Here is a 22,523-nt window from a genome sequence, read left to right as displayed (position 1 = left end):
CTCAACAATTACAGAAGCAGAATTAATTTGCTTGCTTCCAGTTGCTACATTCATCAATGCCACCTACATTAAAGGTTAGGGTCGGAACTATAGACATGCATCAAATTGCCACACACCACCCCTGCTGACAAGCCTTGTGCGCCTCTGCCCTGACTGGCCCAGAAACCAGTCCCCCACAGCTTGCCAGGCCTGGTGTATGAAGGATAGAAGAGGAGAGAAGCCAGGGGAGGATGAGAAACCGAGCCTGTGTGCATCCCTATTCCCTGAAACACCTCAGTTCTCCCCAGAGTCACAGCCTAGCAGGTCACAGAGGGCCTTGTGGGCCATTCTAAGCAATTAGGTGTCTGCTCAGGATGCTCGGGGAGCGGGGGGGCGGGTAAGCAGAGAAGGGAGGCAACCTCAGATGGAGGGGGAGCAAGGGCAGAGCATGGAGAGTTAGGGGAACCTCCCCGACAACGTGAGCTCTGCCCTTGTCCATCCCCTATGCCAACCCATTCCCCACTAGCTCTCTCTGGATGACTGCACACGGTGGGTTTCAAGGTCCAGACACAAATCCCTCGCAGCTCCAGTGAGTCTCCCGTGTGCCCCCAGCTTTGTCTTAACACAGACCGAACTCTGTCCTGTCCCCACTCTCCTACTAACCAGCTGGAGTGAGCTCCATGTTCTAGTCCATAAAATCCTACCTTCTTTCTCAGAGAAGACCATTCCCAGTCTGTGCACTATGTGCCCCCACACCTGAATCTGAGTGCCCCTGTCGCGATTCTTCATGTCTCTTTATGTTGTTGCTTGTTACACAGAAAGATAGTCATCATCTCACCCACTGTTGCTGGATCTCTAAAACAGCATGGCCCTATGGTGGGAAATTTTGCAATATTTCCAAATTTACAAAGGTACTTTTCACTTCAGCCGGTAATCCCATAGCTAGTAATTTATATCCTGCAAACATACGAAATAACACATATAAGATGGCTCATTCCTGCATGGTTTGTGATAATAAAAGATTGGAAGTGACCCAAGTGGTCCTCACTAGAAGACTTTAACCCAGAGGTTCTCAACCAAGGTGATTTATTTTTGGCTGTCACACCGAAGAAGGTGGTCCTGGCATCTAGTGGGCAAAGGCCAGCACTGCTGCTCAGTATTCTACATTGCAAGGGACAACCTCCATAACAACACTTATCACGCCCCAAATTTCAGTAGTGCCAAGGGTGAAAATCCCGGGTTAAAGAATCATACACAGAATGGATATTACACAGCTTTTTAAAAAAAAATGTAATTCTAGTAGAGTTAATATATAAAATTATATTCTGGTTATAGTTATGTTATAGTATGTTATAGTAATAGTTATGTTATATTAGTTTCAGGTAAACAATATAGTGATGCAACACCATCACCCTGCGCTCATCATAAGTGCACTCAGTCCCCTCCGTCTTTCACCCATCCGCCTACCCACTTCCCTTCTGATAAGCCTCAGCTTGTTCTTTATAGTTAAGCCTGGGGTTTTTTGTTGTTGTTTTTTTTTTTTCTTTGTTCATTTGTTTTATTTCTTAAGTGCTACGTGTGAGTGAAATCATATGGTATTTGTCTTTCTCTAAGTGACTTATTTCACTTAGCATGATACCCTCTAGGACAATCCGTGTTGTTGCAATTGGCAAGATTTCATTCTTTTTTATGGCTGAGCAACATTCCATTATAGATTCCATTGTATGTTCCATTCCACTGTGTGTGTTTGTGTACATATATCACATCTTCTTTATTCATCTACCAGTGGATACTTGAGTTGCTTCCATAATTTGGCTATTGTAAATAAGGCTGCAGTATACTTGGGGATGCATGTATCTTTTCAAATTAGTGTTTTCATATTCTTTGGGCAAATGCCCACTAGTGGAATTACTGCATTATATGGTAACTCTATTTTTAATTTTTTGAGGAACCTCCATACTGTGTTCCAGAGTGGCTACACCAGTTTGCATTCCCACCAAGGGTTCCTTTTTCTCCGCATCCTCACCAACACTTGTTTTTGGTGTCAGAAACACTTGTTTTTGATTTTAGCCATTCTGACAGATGTGAAGTGATATCTCATTGTGGTTTTGATTTGCATTCCCCTGATGATTAGTGATGTTGAGCATCTTTTCGTGTGTCTGTTAGCCATCTGTGTGTCTTCTTTGGAGAAATGTTTCTTCGTGCCTTCTGCCCATTTTAATTGGATTATTTGCTTTTTTGGTGTTGAATTGTATAAGTTCTTTGTATATTTTGGATACTGACCCTTTGTCAGATATATGCAGTCATTAAAATAGGGTAAGAACACTATGTACAGAAATAAAAAGATCTTTGGAAGACATTAAGTGGCAAAAGTAAGGTAAGACTGGTTTATGTGCTAACTTTTTTTAATTTAATTTTTTAATGTTTATTTATTTTTGAGAGAGACAGAGCATGAGTGAGGGAGGGGCAGAGAGAGGGGGAGACACAGAACTCGAAGCAGGCTCCAGGCTCTGTGCTATTAGCACAGAGCCTGACATGGGGCTCAAACTCACGAACCATGAGATCATGACCTGAGCTGAAGTCAGATCCTTAACCAACTGAGCCACCCAGGCACCCCATGTGCTAACTTTTTATGAAAAAGAAAATATGTGTACATGTGTATTTGCTTGCATCTATATAATGCAACATTAAAAGGACATGTTAAATTAATAAAAATGATTACCAACTTGGGATTAATGGGACTTGGAGCCGGGATGAGCGGAGACATAGGTAGGAGCTACACTTCTCAATGTAAATCTCAATACATTGCTTTAACTTGGAACCACATGTCTCTAGTACCTATTTAAAACAATACATAAAGATTTGGATATAAAGATTTTTAAAAAGACATGTGAGGTCCTTGAAAATAAAAAGACTATATCTCATTTATCTTTGTGTCCTAATTATCTGGAATTAAGCCTTCTCTAAAACAGATACTTAAATATTAGATTTAAATTATATTTATTATTTATTTTTATATTTTATATTTTATATATTTTTTATATTTTATATTATTAAGTATATTAAATTATACTTAAAATAATTTAGTTGAATTTAAGCCAACAGCTTTCATACTATTAAGTACCTATATAAATACATTCATAAGCATGGGGCAAAATTAAAAATAATACATGAAAAGTGTAACCTGTAGCCTTTGACCTCATGAAGGTTACAGTACAGGTGTGGAAACAAACACATAAAACAGTTAAAGAACAATACAATTTTTATATACCCAAAGAATACAAAAGTACTAATTCAAAGGAATACATATACCCCAATGTTCATGGTAGCATTACCTACAATAGCCAAATTATGGAAACAACCCAAATGTCCACTGACTGATTAATGGATAAAGAAGATGCATATACATATATATATATATATACATATATATATGTATATGCATACACACATGCACGCACAATGGAATATTACTCTGCCATCAAAAAGAATGAAAATCTTGTCATTTGCAACAATGCGGATGGGACTAGAGAGTATTATACTAAGTGAAATAAGTCAGAGAAAAATAAATACCGTATGAGTTCACTCCTATGTGGAATTTAAGAAACAAAACAAAAGAGCAAAGGGGGGGAAGGGGGGGCAAACCAAGAAACAGACTCTTATGGGGGTGGGGGATGGGTGAAATAGAGGGTGGAGATTAAAGACTGCACACGTGATGAACACTGGGTGATTCACACTGGGTGATGAACACTGGGTGATGAATCACTGGGTGATTCACAGAATTGTGGAATCACTATATTGTACACCTGAAACTAATATTACACTGTATGTTAAGTAACTGGAATTTAAATAACAACTTTATTTAAAAAAAAAAGAACACTCCGTTTCTTGGGTGATTTAGTGGAAAAAGATGAATTTTTCACCATAATTTTCAGAAAAGTGGAAGTGAGCTAAATTAAGCTGTAAGCCAGTTTATCAACTGCTTCTTTCATTGAACATGCAAATTTGTCCTCTTTTAATTTACAAAGACATCTGACTTTGATTCATATGTTTACTATTTTAGTTAATGGAAGGAAGCATAGAATTAAAACAGTGACATCACATCACATTTGAATAGAGAAGACAGAGCAAACCAGCCAACATGGATTCACTGGAAGCTTACATCATCCCATCTGGGAAAATGACATTAAGTACTAAGGAGTTGCTGCCCCCTAGAGGTCAATCAAAAAACTCCAAAATTAAAAGGATGACATTTAATCATCAAAAGCCAAGCAATTTAGAAGGAATGACAGAGCATGAGACTTGTTTTATACAGGAGTGAGACCCAAATTCACTATTCTGGAAGAAAAAAAAAGAGGAAGGGAAGTTTGGCGCCCCTAAGAGTGAAGAAGTGTTTACAGCAAAGGAAAAATAAGCAAAAGTTTTTGCTCATTGTATCCAATGAACACCAGGGGCAATGGGGGGGCGGGGGGTTATTAACTTGAAAATTTTTACTTTTTTATTGCTTCTACTTCATATTTCTCCACAGATGCTAGTGGCTAGCAACCACTAAACATAGCTAGAGGGCTCTGTGCTTGCTTCAATGTTTTTGGGAAAAGCTGTGAGCTTTGCTCTACTCAGCAGTAGGCCAAACCAGGGAAATCCCCAGCAAAATCAACTGTTGAATGCACTGGAAAGGAAAGCATGCAGACAGAAGCCTGAACCACAAAGCTCTTCTTAAAATGGGAAGCAGAAGGAAGAAAGTTTGGGCCCCTACGTGTCCACTAGGTGTCCAATCTAGCGAAAGAATATGCGTTTTGCTCCCCAAAGCCTCGGATCTCTTTCACCTCATTTTTAAGCCCCTGCCTCATCAGAAATCCTACCAAGCCAATCCTACCAAGTTCTCAGATGGCTTCCAGTAATTCAGAGTTCAAGTTTTCCTAAACTCTGCTCTTACAACTGGAAAGGCTCTATTCAAACTTCATCAAATTGGAATTCATACGTGAACATTCATTTATGGCTGTGTAGATTGATGTACAGATACACTGTAGGTTCAATAGTTGTGTAGCAGATATTGTTTCTCTGAAGGCCAAGAGCACGCTGTATACACTGTATGTTAGCCAACTTGACAATAAATTATATTTAAAAAAAAAAAAAAGAAATACAGTAGGGAAAGTGAATGGTTGTAGGAGGACCTAAGTTCATTCAATTTTAAAAAATGAAAAAAATTGTTTAAATTTCAAATTACTGACTTTTAGAAATTTCTGAAAAAGCGGAATAACCCAGTAGAAAGTCTTCAGGTTTTGGAGTCAAAGAGAGCAAATCCCAGTTATGATTCTGCCCTGTATTCGTTGTCAGTTACCTTCCCTGAATTGCAGCTTCCCCATTTATAAAATATGGTTAATACTTACCTTGCAGCATTTCTGAAGGGGTTAGAGATGATATATATGATGCACACACAAAAAATATATTCTCAGGAAGTGGTAGCTATTATTACACAATCAGGATTCACCTGTACCAGGCTACATAATGTGGGATCAAATTTAATTGATACCCCAAAATATTTTCTACGAAAACTGCAAGGCTACAGGCCATTAGGAAGGGGAGATCAATGTTGGCTAGAAATTTGAGTAGACTGTATGAATTACTGAGATGAAACCTGAGCAAAACTATGTAGTTCGTTTGAAAAAAAATGTCATTACCACCTTGAAATCTTTGCAGAGATCAAAGACACAAAGTGTCTAATGCGCTTCCAGGCTTGGCTAAACATTAAACTATTACAAAAAGACTTGTTGGCCATATCAAGAAAATGACTTTCATCATGAGATTATACCTTCTGAATATGGCCATGATGATGACAAGTCTGTATACTTCTGAATATGGTACTCTATTTTAAAGAGACATATGATTATGGGTAAGACTCTTTCTCTATTCAATTAAAAGCTATATATTGCTTCCCTGGAGCTGCTATAACAAATTACTACAAACTCGATGGCTGAAAATACCAGAACTGTATTCTCCCTCACTTCTGAAGACCCGAAGTCTAAAATCAAGGGTCAGAAAGCAACACTCCCTTTGAAGACTGGAGGAAATTCTCTCCTTGCACCTTCCAGTTTCTGGTGGTTCTGGACTTCCTTCATGTTCCCTGGCTTGTAGCTACATAACTCCAGTCCCTTTCTTTGTCTACACATAGTGTTCCCCCTGTGTCCCCATGTCAGATCTCCCTCTCTTTATGGGCCATTGGATTTAGGGCCCCTCGTATGTAGGATGACCTCATCCCCAAATCCTTTACTAAGTTACATTTGCAAAGACCTTTTTCTAAATAAGGTCAAGATCACAGGTCCCAGGGGTTACTACTTGGACACACCTTGGGGGGGGGGGGGTCACCATTCAACCGACTACAAGTCATTTCTGGTGAACCTTGGCATATTGCTCTTATTTACATATACCCTCTTAACACATTGAGTAGTTTATTTTGCAGAAGTCTCAAAAAATAGCAACCTGTTATCTGTGTAGGAATCAGAAAATCCTAGTATTAACTAGAACTTCCATGCAGTGGGAAAAGCATGTGTAAACACAGGTGGGTGGAAGGGGCCACAACACAGGCAGTGGCTGCTGAAGATAACTTTCACCAACACAATCAAAATGTATTTAGGATTCATGCTTACTGATCCATATCCTTGCCAACTTGAGCACTTTGTTACAAATGATTTTACCCTAATTATGGTTTACTTATGGCTTTTTCTGCCTGCCCTGACACCCCAATCCCACAATCCCACATTGTAGGCTCTGGTTACATTAAGTCCTTTGCTTTTTCCCCAAATATCCAAATACTCTGTTCAGCTCCTGTCCTCCAGGCACACTACGTGCCATTCAAGCTCAAGGCTGTACCTTATTTGCACAAAGACAACATCCACTAACCAAGCCCAGTGCCAAGGGGAACACATCTCCCCCGTGAGGTGCCTTCTTTCCCTCCAAAGCTTGAAGGGGGGCTAGTCAAAATGGCTGATGTGAGACCTGAAAACCCAGGACTGCAAAAGCAGAGCAAAGCCAAGGAAGGGAGAGGGGTTGGAATTAACAGCAAACAGATGGGGGTTATGATGAAGAAAGAAGAAAAGGATCCAAGAAATCCAGAAGCCATGGTGAATTGATTTTAAGACAGATGAATAGATGGTAAGGATAGAGCCAAGAAAGTCAGAAGCAACAGCTGAGGACTGTCTAGGGAAAAAACCCAAAATGAGTTTAAGAAAATAATTTGCATTTTTAAACTAGTAGCTCACAACTGACTGATTCTAACACGGTTGTTTGGCCCTAACTTCATCTTTATCACATGGACAGAACAGACAAAGAATAGAGTGGGTTATGTTCTTACTTCTACTTCAAAAAAATTTTTAAGGTTTATTTTTGAGAGAGACAGACAGAGACAGAGTGAGAGCAGGGGAGAGTCAGAGAGAGAGGGAGACACAGGATCCAAGGCAGGCTCCAGGCTCTGAGCTGTCAGCACAGAGCCCGACATGGGGCTTGAACTCACGATCATGAGATCATCATCTGAGCCAAAGTCGGCACTCAACTGACTGAGCCACCCAGGAGCACCTTCGTATTTCTACTTTAATCAGTCAGTTTTTCTTGCCTTGTTGCATGAAGGATTTAGGAAGTGTGGCATAGTGCTTATGGTGTAGGCATCCATGCCAAATAGACATGATGTCTTAAGGTCCGTCTTTTGGAACCTCAAAATGAGATTCAGAATATACCTTGCATGGTTATTGTGAAAAAAGTAAAAGACGTTAATTTATGAAAATGTCTAATATAGTATCAGACTCATAGCTGGCCTTCAATAAACATTAAATTTGTTTAGGTTTAGGGTAGAAGTTCAGGTTATTAAGTATGAATAAAAAGTTAAAATCAGAACCAATTAAAGTTTCATTGGAAGACTGGGCGGGGCGGGGCGGGGGGGGAGGGACATTGGATGCAGTTGTGGAAGCCATATGCGTTGTGGTGAACACACAAATGCACCACCAAGGTCCCATTTCAGTGAAGAAACTGCGGCCTAGCCAAGGGCAATGCTGTCACATTTTAGGAGTAATCATCACCACAGTCGAAGGGGCAAGGTCAGAGATCATGTACTGGAAACCAGAGAGAATAAGTACAATAGAAGAGTATTCTATTCTTCCTTCAGTAGAGGGACAAGGCCAACTCACAGAAAGACAGAAGCTGTGGAAGTTCGTACCCTGGCCTTCCTCTCCTCTCTCCATCCCATCCCTGCCAGGGAGAGAAGCCAAAAGATAGAGGAAAGGGGCCCATGGGTGACAAGGTCTGTCTCCTGGAGCACAGAGAAGGACAAAGAAGAATAGAAAGCAGCCTTGGAAGAGTAAATGGAAAATATCCAGTGCACACTGACCCTTCAGTGTAAAAGCAATCTTTCTTCTCTGGAGCCCTAAAGTCCCTACCCCCCCCCCCCCCAAATGACTCTAAGGTTAATGAACCAGCTTCAACAAGCAGCAAGAGTGCCCCCTTCTTCCAGCAGGAAGAGCTGTTTCTGAGCACATCTTCCCATAATTCTGGTGGCTTCATTCCTCCATGCTCCCCAGAGTTACCAGCAACCAGTTTCCCTAGAAAACTCCTATAACCGGTTGGCAACCAAATCCAGACTGCTTGGCTTCCAAACAGATACTGTGTTCCTCATTGACATGGTTGCTTTTCCTCTGGCCTCATAAAACCCCTACTAGGATGCTCTCTGCACTGAACCTCAAACCCACGGTGTGTGTCCAGTGGACTGTGGTCCATCTCTCTTGGGATAATTGGAGAAAGATGAATGGGAGACTCATGCCTTCTCTTCATGATGACACTGCCTTGTTTCCTTTACTAAAGTCTGTTCCATATGAAGAACCATCATGTAATTCATTATGAGTCCTGTTGTATGACAGTGACATCCAGTGTGGGGCACCACCCTATTAACCACTTTGCACTTGGTACAACCACCTACTGTGGATTTCAAAAAAAGGTAGGTATATACTCTCCTTAATCTCTGCACTTCGCTGGTGTACATAAAGCAAAAGCCAGGGGTAGTGACTATGGCTCCTTACAAAACAAAATTTTTGTGACAGATATGGAAAGGAAATTTGGAATACAAATTTCTGGAGTTCTCAACTATGTATATGAAAATTGTAAATGAAGCTGCTTGTCATAATTGACACGAAAACAAATCCCAGTCAACTTAGCAAAAATCTTTTTAAGTATCTATTATACTATTATACACTATGGCTTTTGGTAAGGACAAAAGAAACAAAAAATTAAAACTTAGAATTTAGTGAAAATAAAATTGAGGGCATTCAGATACAATAATGAAAGGAATTGACTTCCTGCCTCATGACTTGATACTTCTGTGCTCAAAATCTGTGATGTGTCCGGCAAGCCCATGTCCCTCTTCCCAGGGAGCTGGCCAGGGTGGCGGTTCCATGTTCTCAGGAACGCCTCCCATCTGACCACAGCTGATGCATGCAAGGATGCATTTGTGTGTTGAGCTGTCCAGTGGGATTTCCTAGGGAATTTTGACCGTCTGACTCAGAAATACAAATTAACTGCCACCTTCCCATTCCCCCAGCATTATTATCCAAAGACATTCAACTTAATACTGGACAGACTAAAGGATAATCTTTCCTCAGTGGAACCATGAGACATTTAGCTCAAGGGCCATGTGCCCATCAAATGCAGGAAGTATATGAAATAAGAGAGGAGAATGAAGCCAACATACTGAGTAAAACAGAGTCCAGAGCTGGCAAAAATGGCCCTGGTGGCATTTGTGTCCCTGGTTCTGGTCAGTCCTCAGCCCCACCGCATCTCTTCCTTTTCCAAGGTTTATATGGTTGACACTTCCTTAGATTCCTTTGGGTCCTGCATCCCTCAACTAACTTGAAAGCCATTTTCTCGTTAATCTAATGAGGTCCTAAGTAACTCAGAGCCCTCTTGTGCACAACTCAGTAAACAGAGGCATGTCCGGGGGTGTCTCTCCATAGTTGTGACACCCAGGGTGGCTGGGGAAATCAAGAATGGTTGAAGGCACCACAAATTACAAGGGTTGCTTGTGCCCTAGTACAACTAGACCAGACAAGTTGGCCTCCCTCTGCAAGTTTCTTCCCACAGACTCCAGCCATTGCTTCCCTCATCTTAACACACCCCCCACCCCTACAATAACATTCTGCTTCCTGCCCTACACCTGCCCTTTACTGCTGCACATGGTCCCTACCTCCCAACTCTAGCAAATAGGACACTCATCCCAGTATTGAAAGAGCAGTATCTGCCCAATGGGAGAAATCATAACTGCTCCAAAGCTGGTAGGAACACCACAAGTGTGTGAAATCACCCAACAAATTATAAAATGTAAGCCACGGTTCTATGTCATTGAGTATTTTCTCATGATAGCAAGTAAAAATAGACTCCCAGGGCCATCTTGGAGAGAGACCTTCCACGAAGAAGATGTCATTACTCCAACACTATTATTTTAGCCACCATGTACACCTGTGATGTCACTAGTTACTAGTTTATGAACATTCTCCTTGTCACAGAATAACTCATCTGGCACTAAGCTCCAACATTACTATTGCAGATAGCAATTTGGAGTAAATTCTCTTGTGTCACTAAAGCATTGGAAAGTGACCTGCTAATGCTCCCTTATCAAAGAGTGTCATATATTCTAAGTGAATTTATTACTTTATGAAGACATGAAGAGCTTGAATCATTCTCTATTGCTTAGAAGTAAAATTTCAGTTTATTACAAAACAAATTATGAAAATCCTCCTTTGGGGTAAACTTTGTTAAGTGGTATATTTTTGGCTTAGGGTGGGAGTTGATTTTTCTGCTAAACTAATACATCCATGTGTCTTCATGATCTCGGGAATACATTTTTTAAAATATTTAGTTACACTCTTATCTCTGATAATTAACACAATTTCTATCTTAAGCTAACAAAAATATGTCCTTACCTTCACATTTAAAAAATGCAACGTATAGGGCGCCTGGGTGGCTCAGTCAGTTAAGTGTCCGACTTCGACTCAGGTCACGATCTCACAGTTTGTGAGTTTGAGCCCTGCATCGGGCTCTGTGCTGAAAGCACAGAGCCTGGATCTTGCTTTGGATTCTCTCTCTCTCTCTCTCTCTCAAAAAAAAAAAAAAACATTTAATAAAAATAAAATAAAACATGCCATGTGTTAAGTCCTGGGATCCTCCAGAGATAGATTATAGATGTGAAATACCTTACTAAAAAGGAAGAGGAAGAAATGTCTACTTTAGAGTATACCCTGTTCCAATAAGCTGATTTAATGCCAAAGTGGAGACATTTTTAGCATGCTTTCCCAACGGAGACCAAACAGATGCCTTCCCATTTGAGGGGGTGTCACAGGGAATCGTCTGAGCAGTCAGACGATGTCACATCATCACATATGTATGCTCAACAGAATTCAGCATAAACAATTGGGAAATTGCAGTCTGGTAGGAAATTTATGATATTAGACTGTTTCCTTGGGTATTTTCAGACTTGGAAATACAGAGTTGGCCAGTTTTGTCAGAACGTCCATTTCTCCAGCCAGAATGGTGGGCTTGCATTGATAATGTAAGTCCTAGAAACCAGCAATCACAAATATTTATGAAGTATCTATTGTGCTCAAATCCCTTGGCTCAGAAAACCTCTTACATCAAAGACTTCTTACAACACACAGCCCCTCTTGCTACAGAGCGTGGTGTTGTCTAACAGCAAAGAAGAGTCTTCACTGTGCATGCCATCTGCCATGGAAGGCACTTCCCAACCTAGTATGGGAGCCTGTACAACCCCGGAAATTCAGTGAAATGGTCAAATCTGGGAGGGAGGAAGGCAACCATCCAGCAGTGAAGGGCTGTAAACAACAGAAAAGACATAGGAACTGTGGATGACAGTCTACAAAGGACCACGTGCAGAAAGTACATGGAAATCTCACAGGGACCCTTTCTGGTTCAAGGACTGTTGGTCCCAGTTCTGACACTGAGCCCCTCCCTCTGCCCTGGGAGCTAGATACCAGATACCACAGCACAGCATTCCAGTGCTGGCCTCACCCAGGCAGTCACCCTCGGGCACCCATACTTGTTAAACACTTTCCTTACTTCTCCTCAGCTTTAGCCCTTAACCGGCACCTATGGACCTGCTTTACAAGCATCTGAATGTCTTATTTTTAAAAGGAAAGAAAAAGTCCCTACAAATAACACCTTTCCAGCCTGTTTACTGTATTTGAAGAAAGTTTCTCCTCCAATCTCCATTGAAGGGCGGAGCTAGTTTCTCCGGAAATATCACCCATTCTTTCTTTCTTGGCAGTTATGCAAAAGAACATTCTACACATACGGTATTTGTTTGTTTTTTATTTTTTTAGTTTTGAGAGAGAGAGTGAGACAAAGAATACGAGCAGGGGAGGGGCAGAGAGAGAGAGAGAGAGACACAGAATTCAAAGCAGGCTCCAGGCTCCGAGCTGTCAGCACAGAGCCCGATGCAGGGCTTGGACTCACGAGCCCTGAGATCATGACCTGAGCCAAAGTCGGTGCTCAACCAACTGAGCCATCCAGGTGCCCCTTTATTTTATTTTTTTAATGTTTATCACCCGAAGCAGACTCCAGGCTCTGAGCATTCGTCACAGAGCCCAACGTGGGACTTGAACTCACAGACCTCGAGATCATGACCTGAGCCAAAGTCGAACACTTAACCAACTAAGCCAGTCAGGCACCCCATACAGTATTTTCCCCCTGTGCCTTCTCACTCTTATTATTTTAAGTTTATTTATTTATTTTGAGAGAGAGAGAGAGAGAGAGAGAGAGAGAGAGAGAGAGAGCAAACAGGGGAAGGGCAAAGAGGCGGGGAAAGAGAGAGAATCCCAAGCAGGCTCCGCACTGACAGTGTAGAACCCAATGCAGGGCTTGAGCTCACGAACCATGAGATCGAGACCTTAGCAGAAATCAAGAGTCAGACACTTCACCAACTGAGCTTCCCAGGCACCTGTCACTCTTATTTTATCATGCTATAGTAGATGTTCTCAGAGACTTTCAAAGAAAATCTCTTTAAGTCTCTCTGTTATTAATTTTAATAGCCACATGAAATCACTGAATGGTTAAAGTCATTGAGAATGGTTAAAGGAGGGCAGATAAGGAACTCGCTTTCCTTTTCTTTTTTTAGTTGACATACAACATTGTGTGGTTTTAAGGTGTTGATTTGATACACTATTGCAAAATGATTGCGCCCCTAGCGTTAGCTACACCTGCATCACATCACAGGGTTACCATTTCTTTTTTGTGGTGAGAACATTTAAGATCTACTCTCTCAGCAACTTTCAAGTATAGAGTACAGTATTATTAACTATAATCAAGGAACTCGCTTTTCTAAAGTAAAAAAAAAAAAAAACCTTCGCCAACTTGAGCATCTGGGAAGCTATAAATTGAAAGTAATAAAGATTGATCAACCTTCACTGGAAAAAACTCCCACAGACCTTGAAATACTTTTGTGTAGGAGATAAGTAAGACCTCTGACTAATGATCTCACAAATCCAAATATAGCAGGTGAACCGGAGATGCCTGTAGGTTCTTCTGTGTTTGGAGTATGGCTCAGGTCCTACTTCCCTGAGAGAAACCTATATTTACGTGCTCCCAGATCTGGTTTGTCAAATCCACTTTTAGCTGAGGTGACTAACTGAGATTCAGATAACATGAACAATTTTCACAAGTGTGTGTGTGTGTGTGTGTGTGTGTGTGAGAGAGAGAGAGAGAGAGAGAGACAGAGAGAGAGACAGGGAGAGAGACAAAGACAGAGAGAGACAGATTTAAGAGATTTGTTTGCCATTAGATTTAGAGAAGGAATAAAAGGAAACAATAATTATCAATTTTTTAATATTCATTTATCAATTCAGGACTCAATTTTGGTTTCTGTGCCTCAACTGAGATCAGCTGGCCCTTTAAGTCAGCTTTATTTTCTGTTGAGAAGTTTGTTTGACAAGTTCAGAAAATAACAACAACGGAAAGGTCAGTTAAGTCTTTTAGGTGTCATTTTTACCTCAGAAAAGACCTCTGAATTATTTTCTATAATTGAGAATTGGTATGTGTCTTTTGCTTAAAAGTATCACAATACGACAGAGGATTTCACACACCTAGATACTAGTTTGGTAAGCTGTTGGTGGCCTTAGCTATGGGGAAAATTTGCTTTCAGTACATTGTGAAAGGTTGAATAAATGGGAGTAAATAGTGTAGCTATAGTCATCGAATTTGAGGCATCAAGATAGGAGATTCTCAGCCTGAGAGTCTCGGTGTGAGTTGTCCTGATTATTTGTGAGGTTTGTCACAAATAAATTGTCACCGCTAACAAATTGCCAATTTTATGTTAACCAGAGGCTGCTTGATAGGAAAGGAGTTTCTTATGTTTACCCAGAGACTGGATCCAAGAACAAAATGCAGTGAAAACGTCCTTGAGCTTTTCACATTAGAGGGAATTCAAGGGTTTTCCTATAACAAAGAGACTCCCGTTCATTCTACAAGTGTCTCTGAGAAAGTGAAGGAAAGTGAGAAATCTGGGGGACTAAACATATCTTGTACCTGAATTTAGCAGTAAGTAACCTTTACTATTGAATCTGAATAGTTGTGTTGGGTACAAATTACTGTAATGCAATATTTTTACCAAAAGTGGGAGAAGCTTTTGTGAAAATCTGGGTAAGCTTACGGCAAATTTTAACTTCATACTTCAAAAGGGGAAAGGTGAGGGGGTAGGTTTAAACACTGTCACTGTAGATGGACTCAAATGGCTATCTTCAAATGCTCTTATGAAAGCTCAGTAGATTCCGTAGTGGCCCAAAAGAACTATCTTGGTCGTTCCTGACCTCCACATGTGCAAGGTTTTAAGACAGAGTTTTTTGGATATAATCATTTCATCTGGCCATTTCTGTGACTTATTCAGTTCTATTGTATCCTTCTAAAAAACTTTTTAATGTTTATTTATTTTTGAGAAAGAGACAGAGACAGAGTGTGAGCAAGGGAGGGGCAGAGAGAGAGGGAGACACAGAATCCAAAGCAGGCACCAGCCTCTGAACTGTCAGCACAGAGCCCAACACGGGGCTCGAACTCACCAACTGTGAGATCATGACCTGAGCTCAAGTTGGGCACTTAACCGACTGAGCCACCCAGGCGCCCGCTATTACATCTTTCTAAAAGAGAATTGGCAAATCAGAAGCAAAGAACCATTCCAAGTTTAGACACATTCTTGGCTTATTTATACGCTTAGTTTCCTGCATTCTGAATGTTTTTTCATAATTTAGCACCTATCAGAGCAGCATCTTTAGTGGGTAGTCTCCGGAGATTGATTTACCATGGCTCACTCAAGTATCCCCTGGAACAAAATCACAATTTACCAGGCAGGATAGAACGAGCGTGAACAAGATGCCTGCTTGTAAAGGCAAACTCTTACCAGAAGATGGCACTATTGCAAAACCGATGCTGAGTAGAAAACCCTCCCACACCACCCCCCCAACAAATTACTTTTGAAACATAATATTTTCTAGGAGCTACTCACAAACTTCACACAAATAGATATTGAATCAAAGTTTACAAGGATAAGAAAACAGGAATTTTTACTCCCATTAAGGCTAATTATAAAGGAATTATAATTGTAAAACTGAACACATAGTTTCCAACCCCAAAAGCATGCTTTCCTATAATATGTAGATTTGCAGTCTACTTTCCACTGTAGCCAATTTTTAGTTGTAAATACGACCACCATTTAAGCAAAGCAGGAAACACTTTTCTAGAAATCTCTCACCATGTGCCGGGAAGAGTTCTAAGCACCTTACACAAAGTCAATTAATCTTAATGGGCCACTGCTGAGGACACTTTTTTTTTGGAGGCATCTAGTGAGGACACACTGTGGCTATTTTCTACCACGTTCTCCACTCTACCTGCCGAGCTGTATTCTAGTTTCTGAAAATAACCTTGGTCCATTTGGCTTGAAATTCTTTCAAAAAGCTGGCCACCACGGTTGTTTGAGAAGAGTCACCTAATTAGAACCAATATGCTTCCATACTCATTTCTTGTTGATTCTTGAACGCTTTTTTCCCACAAGGTCAGGTTTTCAGAATTCAAATCTGAAAAATCTTTTCACGAATTTTGAGTAGGAAATGTGAAAATGTATGTACTGTGAGAAATTCCAAAATTCTGGTACTTTTTCTAAGGAAATAATCACGGATACAATCAAGATTTCGGTTTTGTAAAGATGTTTGTTATAGCATTGCTTATAAAGGCAAAACCTTAGAAACAATGTAAATATTCAAAAATAGGGAATGGTTTTAAAACTTTCAACATATTTATTGAACTATAAGTAAATCATGTTTATAAATAAGTCTTTAAAACTGCAAATGTGAATAATATAATGTTAAATGAAAAGTTTGTATATGAAATTCTAAAGACAGTCTAATTTTGGTCTAAGAAGAAATCTAATTTTGGTCATTGATCTCTATTTAAGGGGAGTGGATTTAAGATGCTTTTCATTAAAATCAAAATCACAATGAGGTGTCACCTCACACCTGTTGGGATATTAAACAAACAAACAAAAAAAGGTAAGTGTTGGCAAGGATGCTGAGACTTTGGAAGCCGTGGATACTCTTCTGTTTCTCAGATTTTTGTTATTCTTTTTTTAATGTTTATTTATTTTGAGGAAAAGAGAGAGAGCATGTGTGTGTGACCTGGGGGAGGGGGTAGAGAGGGAGTAGAGAGGGGGAGAGAGAGAGGCAGGGGAGGGGCCAAGAGAGGGGGACAGAGAATCCCAAGCAGGTTCCATGCTATCAGTGCAGAGCCCAGAACTTGATCCCACGGACCATGAGATCATGACCTGAGCCAAAATCAAGAGCAGGACACTTAACTGACTGAGCCACCTGGGCACCCCTATTATTTTAATTTCAGTATAATTAACGAACAGTGGTATGTCAGTTTCAAGTGCATTCACCAATTCTGTGCATCACTCAGTGTTCCTCACGGTAAGTGTACTCAGTCCTCTTCACCTATTTCACCCATCCCCCCTCCTCCCCTCTGGTAACCATCAGTTTGTTCTCTATAGTTAGGTCTGGGGGCGGGGGGGTTGTCCCTTCTTTTTCTTTGTTTTTTTTTTTTCTTGAACTCCACACATGCGTGAAATCATATGGTACTTGTCTTTCTCTGACTGGCATATTTCACTTAGCACTATACCCTCTGAAACTATCCGTGTTGTGGCAAGGTTATTTCATTCTTTTCATGGCTGTGCAATATTCCATTGTATATATACACCACTTCTTTAACCATTCATGTGCTGATAGGCACTTGGATGCTTCCATATTTGAGCTATTGTAAACAGCGCTGCAGTAAAGACAGGAGTGCATTACCTCTTGTCAAATTAGCGTTTTTGTATTCTTTGGGAAGTACCCAGTGGTGAAATTACTGGATCACATGGAAATTCTATTTTTAATTTCTTGAGGAACCTCCATACCGTTTTCCACAGTGGCTGCACCTCTTTGTATTCTCACCAACAGTGTGCGTGGGTGAGACCTGTGTGCATTCTCGATGGGAATGATAAATGGTGCAGCCACTAAGGAGAATAGTATGGAGATCCTCAAAAAATTAAAAATAGAACTACCATATGAACCAGCAATCCCACTTCTGGGTATATATCCAAAAGAACTAACACCAGGTTCTTAAAGAGATACCTACACCCCATGTTCACTGCAGCATTATTTACAATAGCTGAGATATGGAAATAACCAAAATGTCCATTGACAGATGAGTAGATGAAGAAAATGTAGTATAAACATACAACGGAATATAGTTCAGCCTTAAAAAACGAAGGAAATTCTGCCATTTGCATGGATGGACCTGGAAGATGTTATGCCAACGGAAATAAGTCAATCACGGAAGGACAAATACTGCATGAGTGCATGAGTCCTTTTATATGAGGCACCTAAAACAAAGATACGGAGGTAAGCAACAGAATGGTGGTTGTCTGATGAGGTAGGAGGATGTGCAGAGCTGTTATTCAATGGATATAAAGTTACAGTTACACAAGATGAGTACTTTCCAGGGATGTGCTGTCCAACATAGTGCTTCTGGTCAACACGAGGTAGTGCGCACTTAACAACTTGTGAAGATGGTTGAGCCGGTCTCTGGAGCTTGTCTAGAGCAGTTTCAGTTTGTTCTTAGAGCTGTTTCACAAAGAACCTTCTAATGGCTGAGACAAAAGGAAGGAAGAGGGTTCTGCCTCGCTGAACAGTATATTTAATTCACAGCCCCAATGCCTCACATCGTGTGGTGGTCAACACGAAACTGCAGTTTCTTGAGGACAGGGACTGTCGTGTTCCCCGCGGTGCCTAATGCAACATTTGCATATGGTAGACGTTCTGTAAATATCTGTTGACAGGTCTGCCCTCGGAACAGTTCTAAATGAGATGCTGAGGATGCCCCAGATGGAGTGATAGCAGAAAGCAGCGTCTGGGTTTCAGTTCTAACTTTGTCATCAATAATAACTACTATTTGCCAAGCACTTACTTACTAGGTACCAGTCACAGCTGTCTTCCTTTATGTGAAGCCTCTGACTCAGGGTAAAGCGTTTTCTGTGGACAGACCAGACTGCCAGGTTAGAGGAGAGTCCCACTGGCAGTAGGGACACATTCTCCTCTCTGTGAGCTCTGAGCATCCAATACATGTGATGCCTCTGCCCCAGCTTTGAAACCATTGCCAGTACAGAAGCCATCCCTTTGCTGTGCTGTCTGTGGTTTTCTGTTATCTTGTCATAGCATCCCACACAGACGAAGACAGAAGGTCATCTTGACAATAGCAGAATCTAGCCTATCATGATAGAGGAGGCTACTGTGTAACCCAGACAGACATCCTGTTGGCTCGAATGAAGGAGTTGGCAGTGAAGGCGATGACAAGAGATCAGACTCTAGGTGGATCTAGAAGATATAGCCAACAGGTTTCACTGCCGACTTGGATGCATGAAGAAGAGTGAGGAGACAAGGAAGATTTCATGATTTCTTACCTAAGCGACTAGAAGCATGATGTTTCCAGTAACTGCAAAGATCACTGGGAGAAGAACAGGTCTGAGGAAGATCAGCAGCTGAGTGTTGGAGCTTGTAAAGTGTTGATGTTTTGTTAGATAACCAAGGAGGTATCAAACAGGCAGATGGAATTTAGGAGACAGAGCCAAGCTGGCAACTCAGACTTGGGAATCTTCAGTGAGTAGACGATAGAGAGCCATGCCACAAGATTTCCTCATCAAGGGACTTCGGTGTAAATAGAAAAGAGAAGTCTGAGGACCAAGTGGGCTGGCATCTCTAATCCAGAGGTCAAGAGAAAAGGAGGAACCAGCAAAGGAGACATAGTGAAACAGGAAGGCCAGGAAGATAAAACCAAAGGTTGTGTTTTGAAAACCAAAGTCTGTCAAGGGGGACACGGCATTTGGCTGTGTTGAATAGTGTTGTTGATGGTCAAGGAAAAAGGAAGCTACTTTCTGTTAGCCATGTGGAGGTCCTTGAAGTACATTTTCAAAAGTGGGGGAAATATCCTAACCCTAGTGGGTTCTTAAGAAGCTGGGAGGACTTCACTTGGAAACCACAAACATACACAACCAGCAAAGCTTGGAACGGTGGCAACCGGCAGGGGAGGCACACTTCCGGGGCCCAGCTCCCTGATCGCAAAGCAGGGCAGAGCAGGGTGGGTCTGAATCTGAGAGGCAACACATTGATAGTTGGCCCCCTACCCAGTGGAACAAAACATCTTAAAGAAACTTTTCAGTTTTAATTCTCTGTGCTGCTGAGCTATCTTAGAACAGAATAGGGCAAATCTCCTAGAAGTAGAGTTTCCCAAACTTTAGTGATGAGAAGAATCGCCTGGGTCTTTGTTAAAAATACACATGCTCATGGGTACCTCCCCAAATGCCCCCTCCCCCCTAAGCATTCTGGTTCAATGAGTTTGAGGTAGACACCAGGTCATCTGCATTTTTAACAGGAGCGCTGGATGATTCGGATCATTGGACCAGTTTAGAGACCTCGGTTGAAGAAATTTTTCCTTCGGTCTTCATGTGATAACTGCTTCCTGGCTTTGAATGTGTATGTGGTGTGTGTTTAAGTATTATGCATATGATGTGCTTTCGTTAAAATCTTTATCTCAACCTAACAAATATGTATTTAAAAGTTTTAGGAACTCAATAAAGACTTTAATTTTTTTTAATTTTTCTAATGTTTTTAATTTATTTTTGAGAGAGACACAGAGAGAGCATGAGTAGGCACAGAGAGAGAGGGAGACACAGAATCCGAAGCAGGCTCCAGGCTCTGAACTGTCAGCACAGAGCCACATGTGGGTCTCGAATGCATGAATCATGAAATCATGACCTGAGCCAAAGTCAGACACCTAACGAGCTGAGCCACCCAGGTGCCTCAAAAGACTAATTTTCTTAAAGTCTCTTCTTCCACCTTATTTTCTTCTCGATGCCTTTTATATTCCCTAAAGCTAGCCAGAAAAGCTAAAATTGCTTTGTGATTTATTGGGAATCTTTTTTCCCCCAGATTTTAGTCAGTTTCAGAAGACTTCAAAGAATTCTCAGTTTGACACCCCAAAATGCTACCACCAGTATATGTGGGTGCATGTGCGTGCGCGCGCGTGCACACACACACACACACACACACACACACACACACCCAAACACGGATTATTATAAACTGTTCTCCATTTGTGTTTTCTTATTAGAGGAAAAAGAATAGATCAATAAGATTGGAAATATATCGTGTTAAAGAAAATTCCCCTGGTCACATGCGCTCCTCTCTCTTTCAAAATCATAAATAAACATTAAAAAAGAGAGAGACAGAGGCACCTGGGTGGCTCAGTTAAGCGGCCAACTCTTGATCATGGCTCAGGTCATGATCCCACGGTTCGTGAGTTCAAGCCCTGAGTCAGGCTTTACACTGACAGTGTGGAGCCTGCTTGGGATTCTCTCCCTCTCCCTCCCTCTCTGACCCTCCCCTGCTCATGTTCTTTCTCTGTGTCTGTATTGTGTTTCACAAATTCACAAACTGACCTCCTTATCTCAAGGAAACAGGCTTTAAGGTTCTACTATATGCTACCTTGATTTTCAAAAACAGTTCTTGCAAACTACATATCCTTTGGGGGAAAAATTGCTTTGTCTACTTTATCGAACTCTCTAACTCCCAACATTAGGTAGTAGGATGCCAAACGAGACAGCCAGGCCTAGTGCATACCAGCTACACTATACTAACAGCAGTTATTTATTGGCACTGTGGGGGGTTCATTTTCCCATTTAGTTCTGATAGAACCCTCAGATTTGTAGTTGAGGACCCTGGGGTCTTGTTAAATGTCATGACGCTAATTAGTGGCAGAACTAGTCCTCGAAGAGACACTCCCTTAACTTCTAAGTGCTTTTCCCAGCCTATTTTCTGCCTTTCTTGCTCAAGTCAGGATATTCAGGATCATCGCTAGGATTCGCCTTTTGTTGGAATGCTAAGGCTAACATGTTTTTCTGGCACCCCAAGTCTGAGCCCCTGGGAGGAGCAGTGTCATTGCAAACGCTGCCCAGGATTTCAAAACCCAGCAGCTGGGACAAGGTGGATGCTTTCAAAATCTCAACACAGTTTTGGAAACTTGGTTAAAAAATATTCTCTAAATGGTGTGGTGCCACAATAGCTGCAAAGAAGGTGAGTCATGGGAAACTACTGCCTCTCACGGCCCCTTTGCATTGGCTTGCAGCCTGGATGGGCCGGGTGATGGGAAAGCAAGGAGGTAGACGGCAGGAACACCTGGCTTAGCACTTCCTACTCCCACCAATGTTGTGTGGGAGGGTTTCGTGTGTGCGCCCTGTTGCTTTACCCCAGATGGGGTAATTGATGCCTTGGTCTGACCCTGTTGTGTCCTGTCCACCCCTTCCTCCTCCTCCTCCCATTCCTAAGCCCTTATTTGATTTATCTGCATCTTCATTGTTCCCTCCTAGTGTCCTCTACTTGTTTCCTTCCCACATCCAAAGAATCAAGCTGTTTGTCAAGTGATGCAAACTGACTCAGCATTGAAAGATTCCTCTTGACTGAGAATGTCATTGAATCAAAGGAAGAAGAGCGTAAACACAGAGTGCAAATACTAAGGATGTGACGACAGAGAATAAATGACTGTGTTTGGAGTTAAAGTGATTTCAGGGGTTATATGAGATAGTGGTTTTCAACTGTGGTGCAAAGTCACAGATAATTTCAACACAATCAATATCTAGACACTTAAAAGTCATGTCTACTCTTTTCTAAACTTCTCTGCTTAAAACTTATCTGCCTGTGGTGGAAGGTATTACCTACTCTCCTTTGCACCTGTGTCACATCTGGGTCTCTCACTTGTTAGTAGTAAAGGCATCTTACTATTGGGCAGCGCCCACAGGTAAAATAGACAGTGGGGCATCAAATAAGGGGACAGTTTGAAATATTGTCTGTGAAAGCGTCTTTAACCAAAGCCCAATAACATGTATGTCATGCACCTTTTTAAAAGCTACATTTTAAATAACATTT

The sequence above is a fragment of the Herpailurus yagouaroundi genome, unplaced genomic scaffold, assembly GCF_014898765.1.
Source record: "Herpailurus yagouaroundi ecotype Mexico unplaced genomic scaffold, PumYag 164, whole genome shotgun sequence".
Taxonomy (NCBI): domain Eukaryota; kingdom Metazoa; phylum Chordata; class Mammalia; order Carnivora; family Felidae; genus Herpailurus; species Herpailurus yagouaroundi.
This window is presented reverse-complemented; position numbering follows the sequence as displayed.